Source organism: Corvus brachyrhynchos, unplaced genomic scaffold, assembly GCF_000691975.1.
Source record: "Corvus brachyrhynchos isolate BGI_N302 unplaced genomic scaffold, ASM69197v1 scaffold293, whole genome shotgun sequence".
Taxonomy (NCBI): domain Eukaryota; kingdom Metazoa; phylum Chordata; class Aves; order Passeriformes; family Corvidae; genus Corvus; species Corvus brachyrhynchos.
The window spans coordinates 1230275-1243780 of NW_008237410.1; positions in this window are offsets into that span (position 1 = coordinate 1230275).

Consider the following 13506-nt stretch of genomic DNA (forward strand, 5'->3'; position numbering starts at 1 on the left):
TCCCTGGAGAACTCGTCACATCATCAAGGGTATGGGGGAAGAAACACCAGAAGTTAAGGCTTGATCATGAAAACTCTGATGTGACTAATCACTTACATGAGTAATCCTATCCATTAATTGAAGTTTAATTGGTTTCCCACACTCATTGCACAGGAAAGGCCATTCTCCTTCTGTGAGTAGTAGAGGTAGGAGGCTGAATACTTGAAAGGTCAGGTGTCCTGTTCCTTTTGATTTCAGGTTAGGAATTTATCCTGAGGAATAGTGGAAAGGGGATAGAATGGAGGAACCAGGGTGAGCTGGGCTGTTGGGACTGTTCATGTGAAGAAAGCTGAGCATGCTCGTAAGTGACTTGCAGGATCCAGCTCACAATTTCTGCTGAGTAAAATTCTATTCCCATCTAGTCATCCAATCTTTGTAAACTCTCCAGGTAAATGAAAGTGTCAGATCATTCCCCTAAGAAAATCTGTAACTATTTCTCAGAGGATATTGCAACTGAGCAGCTATCTAGGTTAAGAAGAGGGGGCTGTGAAAGTATCTCTGCCTTTCAGAAAGAGAAATAGCAAACAGGAAAAAAAAACTAAACTTTTGGAGTATTGATGTTTTTTTCATATTGAGGAATAATGTCAGAGCAATTGACCTCATCTGTCATCAATCACCATACTGTGTTTAATAAAGTTATATGATAATAACAAAGTATATGAATAATGTTTTGCTGGACCTTAGGCCTCATATCTAACTACTGCAATATATCTGACTGCATGATAAATCCCAATCCCAATTCATGAGAGGGAAAAGTCTGCCCTCCTTCAGCATGTTATGTTCTCAGTAATATAAACCTTTGAAAAAGTGTTTATTTTTGGCATTCAGAGACCATTTGTCTTAGAGTTGATATGAAATAGAAAAGCAATATACCAATTATCACCCAAAACAAATAATCCTCATCATGCCAATCCAATATTTTGTGCTTAGGAAGTAGTCGCTTTGTCTTCAGCCATTTGCACTTTGATCAAAACTGTACCTTTTGAAATATTCACTACTCATAATAGGAAAAAACTGGGTCATATGTCTGCTCCAGTAACACATACTGTGTATTTCAGGCACCACAGATTTGCTTATGGTTGCTTAAAGATTCCCACTAGAGTTGAAAAAAAGCTTTATTAAAAGATGTTTCAAGGACTCAAATGAAACTTGCCCAAGAGGGATAGGGAGACAAGAAAAAAAGGAGGTGTGCCATAGGCGGCCATCACTCCTAGTCATTGAATTCCTGGTGACTGAAGAGCTAATGACACCAGACTCTTAGGAAATCCAGCGCCTGCAAGCTTGATTAGGTAAGACAGCAAGTCTAATCTGCATTTAATGAATGATTCAGGAATAGCTTTTAGACCCTAACTTTGTGATAGCAGGGTGTTGACAGAATTAGGTACATGCTCTATGCTTATCTTGTGACCTAGCTAATTATGGGTTTCTAAAAATGTTAATTACACTTGTTCCATCCAGTTTCAGAATTTGTTGTCTGTTTATTCTGCCAGATAAGATATAGCATTCTGTCAAAACTTAAGCTACCATGAAAGCAGAAGCTAGAAAATAATGAAAGAAAAAGGGAAACTGACTAAACCTGTTATTTCTGCAGTGCAGTGTAGGCAGACAGATATTTATGCCTCCATGAAGCCCCAGTGTTATTAGTGTGTATTCACAGAGATCAGTAAGAGGATTTTGACCTATATTGGTCTGAGTGCTGAAAACATAAAAGTATATGTGAAGAAACAAAACTGATCAAATATGAAAAGAAGATTAGGACATCATTGTTTTTAATCCTAATAATATTTTCTTTGAGATAGGGAAGAATGACAATTTACTTTCAAGAGGTGGTTCTTAGATGTATTATTTTTCAATAAGAAATTATTTGTGAATGTTGGTAGCATTGCAAAATGTCACGAATGGAAAACTATATTGATATGCACAACCTGCAGTGACACCATTAAGGTATCAGTCCTTCCTGAGCTCTGAAAGCCCTTCAGCATGTTCCCTTTTCTTAGCAGGGAAAATTTGCTGAGGCATATCTAGAGCTGACTAAGTATCCCAAGATTCCAGCAGGGAGGTGTTGTGCTCAGAAGACAGATAATCACCACACTTTTCAGGCCTTTCTGAATGCCTTGGTCCTTCAGTCACTGAAATGTAGTGCAGAATCTATTCAGCAGGTGCCACTGATGATTGCCTCCCTGCACCTTACTTCAGGTGTCATATACAACCCTCACTTTCTCAACTCCCACAGCATCCATCACTTGCCTGCTTCCTCAGCTAGGACCACATTACAGTGGTCTAGACCACCACATACCCTCAGTGTAGATTCCCATTTCATGTTCCATGTCTTGCAAATACAGAGCCTGGGATAACCAGGGCACTGTGAAACAGGAGTCACAGTTGGACAAGAAAAAAGTTGCTGCTAAAATAATATAGTGATAACTTACTGAATCGCTGAGTTATGGCAACTGGCTCCTTTCTTGTGGTTAGCAGATTAGGATTCTCCTGTCTGCTTGGCTGTGGTTTTCTGGTTTTGTGTCCAACTGAATTTCCTTTGTGCTTTGGACAGCAGTGTGGCTAAAAGCAAAGCATTTGGAACTATTACCTGCCTTTTACAATGGAGAAAATAAAAGTAAACACAGAAATAAAAGCGATCTCCAAAGTCATCCTCTGTACAATCAGAAAAAAGCCCAAGGCTCATACATTGACTAATGAGACTATTTTTACTTCCCAGCAGTAAGAAATGAGCCACTGATTGGAAGAGCAATAGAGATGTGCTTGAGAGAATGAGGGCTCTCAGCCCTTTGAAGCAGTCAAGAGAATCTGGGTTAGACAGTAGCACCACCAGTCATGCAGCCTGTGCTTAAACAGCTTTGCACCAAAGAGCTTTCCTCCTGCAGGCTGCTGCACATACCACCAGCCTCATGAAGACTGTGACGCAAGATCTCCGCAGACTTATAAGGTTGAAAATATCCGCAACAGCTTCAGCTCTTGCAAGGCATTTTAGGATGTACTCAAAACCTGCAGCAACAAGCCCAGTCTGGATATGCAGAGCTGAAAAAAAGTGGCACACTGTGCAGTATTTCTGTTATAAATCCTCTGTTCCAAGGGGCTGAAATGCAACTGTAATTAATCACTGCAGGACGGAGCTAGGCAAGAAAGCGTTCCAGATAAGCACATGCTATTTTTCTTTCAGCAAAACTGAAAATATTGCACGTGTATGTGAAACACTGGTCAGATTACTCCAGAGCATTGAGATTATTTCATTTTCCATGTCAATAAAAATAGATTTAACAGCAAAAACTGGCATACCACGAAACTTTGTAGCAATGGAATTTCACCAGATAAAAATGCTAGGACTAAATTAGAGCCTGTCTACCTCTGTTCCCATGTCTCAATCAAAGGTCCTTTATTTAGCCCTTCCCCCAGTTCTGCGGAGTTTTTTTGCACACAAAAGCTAGGCTTTTTCTCATGACCATAAACTAAACCAGTGCCACAGAGTTTCTTCACAGAGAGCTATTAGTGGCCTTCTGTGAGTTTGAGCTTTAAAATGCGGTCCTGGAAATTCATACACCTTCAAATCCATTTTATGGTTGTGGCTTTGTGACTACACTGAATCCTTCTGGTGTTCTCATAGAAGCTGTGTTGTCAACAATATCTGACAATATTTTTTTCTGTGCTTTTTTCCACCTTCCTTTGTGGTCATCTGTGAGTCTTACATCCAGACAACTTAGTTAAATCTCCTCCTGCAACCACTGCATCAAGAAAAAAAAAGGGGAAAAAAGAGTATTCGTCTGGTACTTCAAACCTGTTTCCCAGGGGGATGGCAGGCAGGAGTATATTTATCTGAGATTTGTTCTTAGTTGTTCTGGATAGAGAATATCTGTGGGAAGTTCACTGATGGCAAAATAACCATGAGACAAACATCACCCAGATGGTGTAAGCACAAGAATCACTTCCTGTTGTACGGCACACAATCAGGTGCTGTGTAAGAAGATTATGGTTGATTTTGTGATTACTTATAGCAAGTCAAGACAGACTCTGGAACTGAAACAACCATGGCCTCTGATAAGTGCTGCACATTGTGGTTACCAGAAGCTGTAACTGTGCATCAGCAAGTCTTCTGTCACTGTTTATGTGCTCTGTTCCATTTCACAGAAGTGAAATGTCACAAGTCATGTTATTTATCACTCTATTTGGATAAAACTCAAGCTTTTTTCAACAGATTTGCAACACCTGGTGAAAACCCAGTCATTCATATTTTATCTATTCAAACTGAATGGCTTGTTCTAATTGGGGTTCTATTAAAGTGTCAATCAGTTTCTTATGCCAAAAATATTTTAAGCGTTCATCTTTAAACACCTGTTGAAGAAAGCTTGGCATTTATAAACTTTAAAGGGATAATATGCATCTTGTGTCTTTTTTCTTTTCAGTTTAATGTTCCTCACCTGGATTTATTATGGGCTAGGCCATGGTTTCATCATCACCACACAGAAAGCAACTTACATTAGAAAGAGACATAGAAATGTCTAAATATATCAGTTATACCATGAAAGCTCTTGAATACAGCAAACCATGCACAGAGGAGCAAACTAGGGAAAAAGAGATGTCAGTAACATCATTACTTTCTCGAGATAACTGACAGGAAATTTTCTACACCGAGATTATTCTTTTTGGCCATAAAGATAAAACACTATCAGGACACTAACTTTAAACAGTTTCCCACTACTTGAAGGTATTTATCCCAGAAATCAAAAATAAAAATACAAATGAAGTTACTATGCTATCAATTTTTAAGAGGTAGACATTGAGTCAAGTAGGAAATCTCTTCTGAAAGCAGGCAGCAGTACATTGCCCAATGTGTTGAGCTGATAAAAAAATAGGTAATTCAGTACTGGAAGCAACTTCTTTTTTTCTTTGGTTCTTGGTCTTATCTTTTAGAAAATGCATGAGCTGGAGTAATTGCTGCCCTGGAGTTTGGTCAAGAGCAGTGGAGTCTTGTAGCCTGTGCTGAAATTTGCTAACTTAAATCCTACAAAAATATGAAAAGAGTAAGGTGAGAAAAAAATACTATTTGATGCCCAAACAGACAGTAAAACCCCTTTTTCTCATCTTACTGTCTTGCAGTCTCTTTTTTTATTGCTGTAGACCAATATCTATAATAGCATTCAACGTTAATTCAGGTGTATGGTGGCAATTCCTGAGGCAGGATAGGGCCTGAGATTCTAATTGGGAATTCATTAGTGTGAGTAGGCTCCTGTCCTCACCCCGCATGAACGTGGAGACCGGTTTAGCTCCTGCTTTCTTGCAGTGAACATAAAATGAATTTCTTACATTACCCTTTCCCCCCAGAATCCCATTCAGACCCCACAGAGAGCAAAGCTCTCTAAGATGAGGTCTAGTACCTTCCACTAGTACTACACTAACTTAACACCAGTTTCCAGGTTTTCATTTGAATGTAGCAAAGTGTTGTGGTGGGAGTAAATTACTCGCTGTAAAATTGAACATGATGAGGCATGTGAGGGCTTTTAAAAGGGCTTTGAATCATCTCAGTCATCTTCACACTTTCCCCACTGTTTGGCAAATGGTACAAGACGTCTCGTTTTTAAAGGTCTGTTGCAGGCTGCCTGGTACTACTTGTGATTCAGCCTCCTTTTTGCAGACAGGTTTTCTTCCAACCTACACACCAGGGAGGCGGTGAAACAACTTCAATTCACTCAGTATATGAGATCTGAAGTTTAGTGGCAATTTTCAGGAATGTATTACTGCAGAAATCATAAAAAATCTCAGGTATATCACCAAGGATTTGCTTCATTTTGCTATAGAAAAAAACCCAACAAACCAAAACCAGCCCCCAACCAAGTAATACAAAGTCAACCAGTCTGAATTTGCCTGTATTATTCTCTATTTATCTTTCACATACAGCAGTGGTGAGAATGATTGTTAGAACTAGTAACTCCAGAAACCACAATCATGACGACGAGCCCTGACTAATTATCTCAAGGTACAGCAGCTTTACTCACAGTGGCATAGTGTAGTAGTAAATGAAACGTAATTTATAAGTTTCTTTTTCTCTGACAATATTTTTGCAAGTAAAATTCCAAAAGAGAAGCCATTACATAGGGGCTAAATATGTGGGACATTTTATCAGTCCCGGCAACCAGCTCTGTAATGATCATAATGCTTTCACTTGTTTTAAGAGCAAGCAAAAAATATGTTCTCTGAATGCTTCAAACAAAGAAGATTGTCTGATTTTGAGCAAAATGAATGAACATAAAACACTTGGAGCCATTTTGGTCTGGTTATAAACAAAAGGATCTCTCAATGGATTACTGTGAATTTACTGGGATCCATTTATCGGTAACACTCTGGAAGTACCTATTTGTTTGATTGTGCTAATATTTCATTTTGGTTTTGCCAGATGGAGGTACTGACATGCAATATTTTCAGAAGCTTATATGGGATATGTCAGAGTGGGGACTGAGACTGACTCCATGGTTTGTTGGAGTAAAAAACTTAAGCTAGTCACAGGAGGGAGAGAGAGCTGCAGTGTTTTAATGACAGGGATTGTATTCAGCTTCAGAATGAAACAGAACTGCTATTGCAATTTTCAAGAGAATAACACTCATAGTATTATATTCTTTTACCAAAACTGACAATTACTGCATAACTACATTTCGTGATACTGTCAATGCAACTTTTATTCTTTGACTTATCACACAAAAGAAGATATACATGCCCATCCAGTCTACAGTTGCTCACCGTATAATTGTAAATCTTATGTAAATCAGCACAAAATTCTACTGTTCTACTTCTAGAAATGGAATAATCAGGGAAAGAAATGAACAGCCCTACAGATTTCAGCTCAAAGAGAAGGGGCATTAAATAAGTACAAGTTTTTCTAGTGTCGCTCATCACATTTGGTTTTTAAAATCCTGATGGAATGGGCATTCATATAAATATGCCTCAGATATTTTGAAATTTTGCCATGTGTATTAGATCATGAGTTATGCTTTTGGGGTCCAAGTCCTGAGTTTTAATTATTCTTTTTATTGACCTCAGGGAAGCCTATTATCTTCTTCAGGCAGTCTCTACAAAGTTCAGCCTCATAATCAAATTAACTTCTTTTGTCCTGTTTTGAAATGCAGAACATTTACATCCCAAAGACAGCTATCCTGAGGTAATCTGCCAGTGAACAGACCCTCTACAGCCATTATCCTTGGGGGTTGTGGAGGGTGGAAGGGAAGTTATTTGCTTGCCAGAGACTTATTCTGCCTGAGCCTCACACACACAGCGTGAGCCATAGCTTGCCACCAGATATCAAGCAGAACAGAAGCAGATGTCTGACAGCTTTGTTGCACACCTGATCACACAATTTTTCATTGATCTAATCAGTTCAGGTCTCTGTGATGCTACATTTGATGGCAAGGCCTTTTCCCTGCTTCCCTGGTTCGTGGTTGTCACTAAACTAAGCTAATCTCTGATCCAGATCCTGGACCAGGGCCTTGTTTTGACATGGTCAAAGACCACTGGTCTCTGACATCTCATCTGTGAGACTGGACAAAGCATTTTGGGGAAGAATGGAGGAACACTCCCCTAAAAATTCCAGGTCACTGTATTACTGATAATTCGCTTCCTTGATACATGGTTTATTCAACACCTACATTTGAAACAGGCAGTCCCAAATAGCTCCAGGTTTTTGTCACCCAACAATTAATCCTTCTGGGAAATATAACAACAAGAAACTTTAATATATGACAAGACTCCAGGCAGAATCACTCCCCAGGCATGGACACAGTGGCTTCTACTCAGAGAAAAATGTGTCACTGGGTGCAAAGAGAGGAGTTTGCCATGTCTCTGCTATCTGACAACTCCCTCAAGGGATTTCACAAGTAATTGATTGGTCCTCTTGAGACCGTAGACGACAGAAAGGGAATGTCATAATCATGAAAATGTCTTTGCAGGATTTTAGTTGGAGAGAGATCTGCTGCTCTTTGCAGATATTACTCAGATACAAGCTCTAACAGGATGTCTAAGATACTTAGACACAAGCTCTAACAGGAGCTGATGCTCAGCCATGCCAGCTGAATTCATGCATCAGGCGCTATAAATCATATGAGCAAAGATGTTATCCTTACATGAAGGTCTGCCAATACTGTAGCTTCAGGATCCAAGTCAACTGCCTTTCAACATACACTACAGGCTGGCTGTTCCCTTAAAAATCGGTACTAGCCAAGGACCTTCTGTAAGAACGAAGAAAGCTACTTCTCATCTCTCAGAAGACATCAAATATTTATTGAAATCTTCATTTATTTAGCCACCCACAGAGAACCACGTACAGGAGATCTTAGCTGCTGGTTTGACCTTGACTATTTAATGAGATGTATAATGAGTCTATCGCAGCAAGCAGAGCCTGGCAGGACAAATGCAAGCAGCCACTGCACTAAGATCTCTCATTTTCTACAAAACCAGCTGTGGGGAAAAATGGTAATATTAGATGAAGGAAACAAATTTCAGCACGCAGGATCAACATATGGTGGCACCAAATATCAGCTGCCAAAAGGAGAACTAATGCTATTTGCTGGCCTATTTCATGCCATAGATTTTTCTGTGTAAGACATAAGAAACGTGCATGTTTTCTGGTGGCTGGTAGCAACAAATTTGATATTGCTCAAAATAAAAGGTATTTAAGTAGCGTCTTCTCTTCTATTGTATATTTGCTGCTATTTATATCTGTGCAGAGCAAGTGTATTTCACTCACAAAACAGACATTTTGAGATTTTTTTTAGAAGTAGTGTTTGTCCATGGGTTATATGACCTTGAAGGAATAAAGCACTTTCCGAAAGTCTTTCCAAAAGTCTTTCCAAAAGCAGCAGGGAGTATGAGAGGTTCCGTTAAGCTTGACATGACATAAAACTGCAAGATCTGCCTCCTGCTCAGAAGACAGGTTTGCACTGTGTCCATAGCTCTCCGTCTGGAGACACTGCAAGGAAATTAAATGTAATTATAGTCTCTTGGGCTTCTTTATTGTACCAAGGGACAAAGCTTACAGAATACAAGTACAGAGGATGCTTTGCCTCCTTTCTGGTTTTTAAGTTAACTTCTTTAGGAGGAATATTCGTCACAATTCTGCACATCTTCACTCCAAAGCTTTCACATATCCAGAGATGAGAATGGCTGTCCCAGTTCCCTGTAAGCCTCATCATTTAGAGAGTCAGAGGTGCTCTGCAATGTCATATATTACACAAGATATAATGATACTTTTCAGACATTGAGGGCTTTTAAAACATTGGCATTGTTGTTAGGTAGTTAAGTCTGACTGCTCTTTATATTCACCCAAAAAGATGGCCTGTGTCATGTAGATATCTTGGAAGAAGTGCATATGAATGAGGGAGGTGGAGGTGGGAAGGTCAACTGCTTTACAGCTCAGGTCAAAGAGACATGAGAAGGCCTGGGTTAAAGAAAGTTCACAGTCTGATATGGGGAAGGGAACCAGTATCCCTGAGAAAGGCACATATGTTTAGAACAAGCAATTAATAGCAATTTTCACGGCAAAAATGGGTTTATGTTTCAGAAAAAGACCAAATAAACTCTTTTTTTCCCAAAAAAAATCCACTTTGATTATCGGTTTCACTGAGGAACACCTCTAATACTGAGGTATTAGGTCACTGAGAATTAATGGAGAAGGTGAATTCTCAAGTGAGCTATCTCCTTTAAGTGCTCTCCCGCTGTGTGAACTACCTCAAGGCATACTGTCTAACACAGATCAACTTCCCCCCTCTATCTGATCTTATACTCTACTAAAAGCATGTTTTTAATGACCAGAAAGTTCACCTTCAAAGCAGAGTAGTAAGCCAGTCTGTAGGTCATCCCTAACCCATCAGAAGTTGGTGGACTTTCCGACAGGAAGACCATCAGGTGTAGACTAAGGATATCCCCACTGGAGGACATTGACTCCCCCACCTCTCAGTGTAGACCAGCCCTCGCTCTCTGCTCTTGAGCCACTGCCCCAGTACCAGGCCCCTTCTCTATCACTTGCACAGCCCCTTCCAAATCTGTTACTCCTGAACCCACTGTACTCACCTCTGGGAGCACCATGTAGATTATGGACATGCTTACAGACAGGAGTTTACCAAATCCCAGTATTAATGAGCCATCTGAGGCGAGTTTTTGCCCAGGCCAGCTGCTGCCACTTCAGCTTGGCCATGGAGTAATGGGGATGATTGCAGTCGAAAGTCAACAACATTTTTGCTCCTTTTGAACACGACTGCTAAGAAGTCTCTTTCATGTTGGGCTGTCATCTCGTAGAGGCACAGGCAATACAGAGAGTAAAAGTGTGCCCGGTACATTCTTTTGCCTTGCATAGCTCTGTAAACCGAGCCACAGAGATTTTTATCTGCTTCTAGGCCTGCGGTTTCATGGTAACAACTTTTTGACAAGCATTGCTGGAGATATATTTCTCCTGCAGTAGAAACTGAAAAATATTTCTGTTGTAAAAGAGACTTTTACAATTACTTTTAATCAGATTTTTTCCCTGGTAGCCATTTAGAACTCCAAGTGAATTCTTCAAGCAGAATAACACCATTTTGGCCCTGCTGTCGTGTTACACTCACTGTGTATATCTCTATGGACATTTTACAAACAAACAAAAAGATACTCTGGCCATATCTGTCTGTATTCAGTGAAAGTTCGAAATGCACTTAAGAAGCAGGATTAGAAACTACTTTTCAAGCCCATTTCTATGAGTTCTTGTGAGGTTTTTCCCCTCAGGAAAAAAAATTCTTAGAAGACAGGTGGTGTGAAATAAGAGAAATATATACTGGAATACTACCACTGACTTCATGAAGCAGTTAATAAGAGGGTTTATAAAGAGTCCTGTTATCATGCAACTATCAGGAACTAATGGTGCAAACCCACAAAAATTAGTTTTCCTAGTTAAGGTGTTCTCTGTGCTGTCTGGATAATAATTCTTAGCTCAAAGTTTATGGACAACATGGGCATATCCTTCTGGATTGATAGTCCTTCACGAGATATCTGTATAACATTTGCTTGGAAAAGTTTTCTTGTTGAAATTTCTTGGTTGTCAGTCCTGTGGCAGAAATCCTCTTGAGTTTAGTGATAATCAATGTCATCGGTTGCATTTTGTGTTATCTATTGTACAAACCAGAAGACTCAAATCAGAGACCAAAGCATGGAATATTTCTTGAAGAGATGTTCAGGTTAGACCACCTGCATATTAATAAATCTTCAGTTTATATGCTCTTGACTTTGAATAATGTATTTTGAAAAAAAATTATGTAGACTCAATGGCCACATTTTTAAGCAGTAAAATGGAGCAAAGAATACAGTATATGATTGGTAAAGCATGTTTGCAAGTCTGGCTTTCCTTCCTGAGGAATTCAGAAGGACAAGCCAAGACTTTCTGCCTTGGCCATTCTCTCTCTCACTTGTACAGCACAAAGAGATAAAGAAAGCAATCACACTGGCATTACAATGGATAATGACAATTGCATTCCCATCTGGGTCTTGTGGGGCAGAATATTCCTAAGGTTTGAAATTTGGGGAAGAATGACATGAGGGATTCCTGTTAGTAACACACAAGAGGCAGATTTTTTTCTGAGTTTGCAGGTAAAGGTGTCAGAAAGTGTCAGTTACATCGATGTGTTTCCAAGAACAGGAAGCTCTTGGTGCATGCTTTTCACAGTAGATATGAGGGATATACACACACACATGCAGCTGACCTCTAGGAGCCTCTTCTCCCTCCTGCTCTCACATAAAGAGAAAAGGTTTCAGGTATTCTGAAAACTTGTTCCTTTCAAGGGCCTGACCAGCTGGTGATGCTCTGCCTGATGCCCCCCAGGACACGCTTGGCCCTCCTGGCTGTCAGGGCACTGCTGACTCACATTCAACTTTCCATCAGCCAGGACCCCCAGGTCCCTTTCCTTGGCACTGCTTTCCATCATCTCATTCCCCAGTCTGTCTGTACATCCAGGGTTGCCCCATCCCAGGTGCAGAATCCAGCACTTTTCCTTGTTCAACTTCATATGGTTGGTGATTTCTCAGCCCTCTGATTTGTCCAGGTCTCTCTGCAGGGCCTCCCTGCCTTTGATGGAGTCAACAGCTCTTCCAAGTTTTGTATTGTCAGCAGACTTGCTTAGGATCCCTTCCAGTCCTGCATCCAAGTCATTTATGAAGGTGTTAAAGAGCACAGGCCCTAAGATAGAGTCCTGTGGAACCTCATTGGTGACAGGTCCCCAGTCTGATGTCACCCCATTCACTGTAACCCTTTGTGCCTGACCCATGAGCAAGTAGCTCACATGATGTGTTTATCCAGCTGTGTGCTGGATATTTTATCCAGAAGGATTCTGTGAGAGACAGCATTGAAAACTTTACTGATATCCAAAAAGATCAACTGGCTTCCCTTGATCAGCCAGGTGGGTTACCTTGTCACAAAAGGAAATCAGGTTTGACAAGCAGGACATTCACGAAGCTGTGCTGGCTGTGATCAAAGACTGCATTGTCTTTCAGGTGTTTTTCCATACTTCCCAGAATAATCCTCTCCATAACTTTACCAGGCACTGAAGTGAGACTGACAGGCCTGTAGTTTCCAGGGTCCTCCTTCTTGCCGTTCTCAAAAACTTGGGCATGGTTAGTCAGCTTCCAGTCAGCTCACACCTCTCTGGATTCCCAAGAGCACTCAAAAATCATCAAGAGAGGTTTTCTAATGACATCAGCTAGCTCTTTTAGGATCCTCAAATAAATGCCATCAGGTCCAATAGATTTGTAGGGATCCAGCTGGAGCAGCAGCTTCAGGGTAGACAGGGAGTTGATTATTCTTTCAGTCATGGTCCTCCAGGTCAGGGCACTGAGACCCCCTTGGTCTGTCATTTGTATTGAAGACAGAGATAAAGAATGAGTTAAACACCTCTGCTTTGTCTATGTTCCTGTTTTTGAGGTGACCATCCTCACCCCGTAATGGGCTGATGTTATTTTTATGCTGCCTTTTGCCATTAATATATTTGAAAAGATTATTTTTATTATCCCACACATTTCTGTCCAGTTTTAACTCCAGTTGAGCTCTGGCCACATGAATCTTCTCCCTACAGTGGCAAGAAACATTGCTGTATTCCTCCCATATCCACTGGGCATACACCTTTCTTTTTTCCTTTATTTTCAAGAGAAGATTCCTGTTCTGCGTCTCCTGCTTCACTTCTGACATTTGGGAATTGTCTGCTGCCATGTCCTTAGGAGGTGATGTTTAAAAAGTGATCAGCACTGATGAAAAAACTCAAAAGTCTCTGCTTTGTCATGGAGCTTACAGAAACAGCAACAATATACCCATCTTCTCAGGTAGAGCCATCCACCTCACCCACACAGATTTCACAGAATATTCTGAGTTGAAGGGATCCACATGGATCCTCGAGTGCAGCCATTAAGTGAATGGCCCATATGGGGGTCAAACCCACAACTGTGTTGTTACTATCC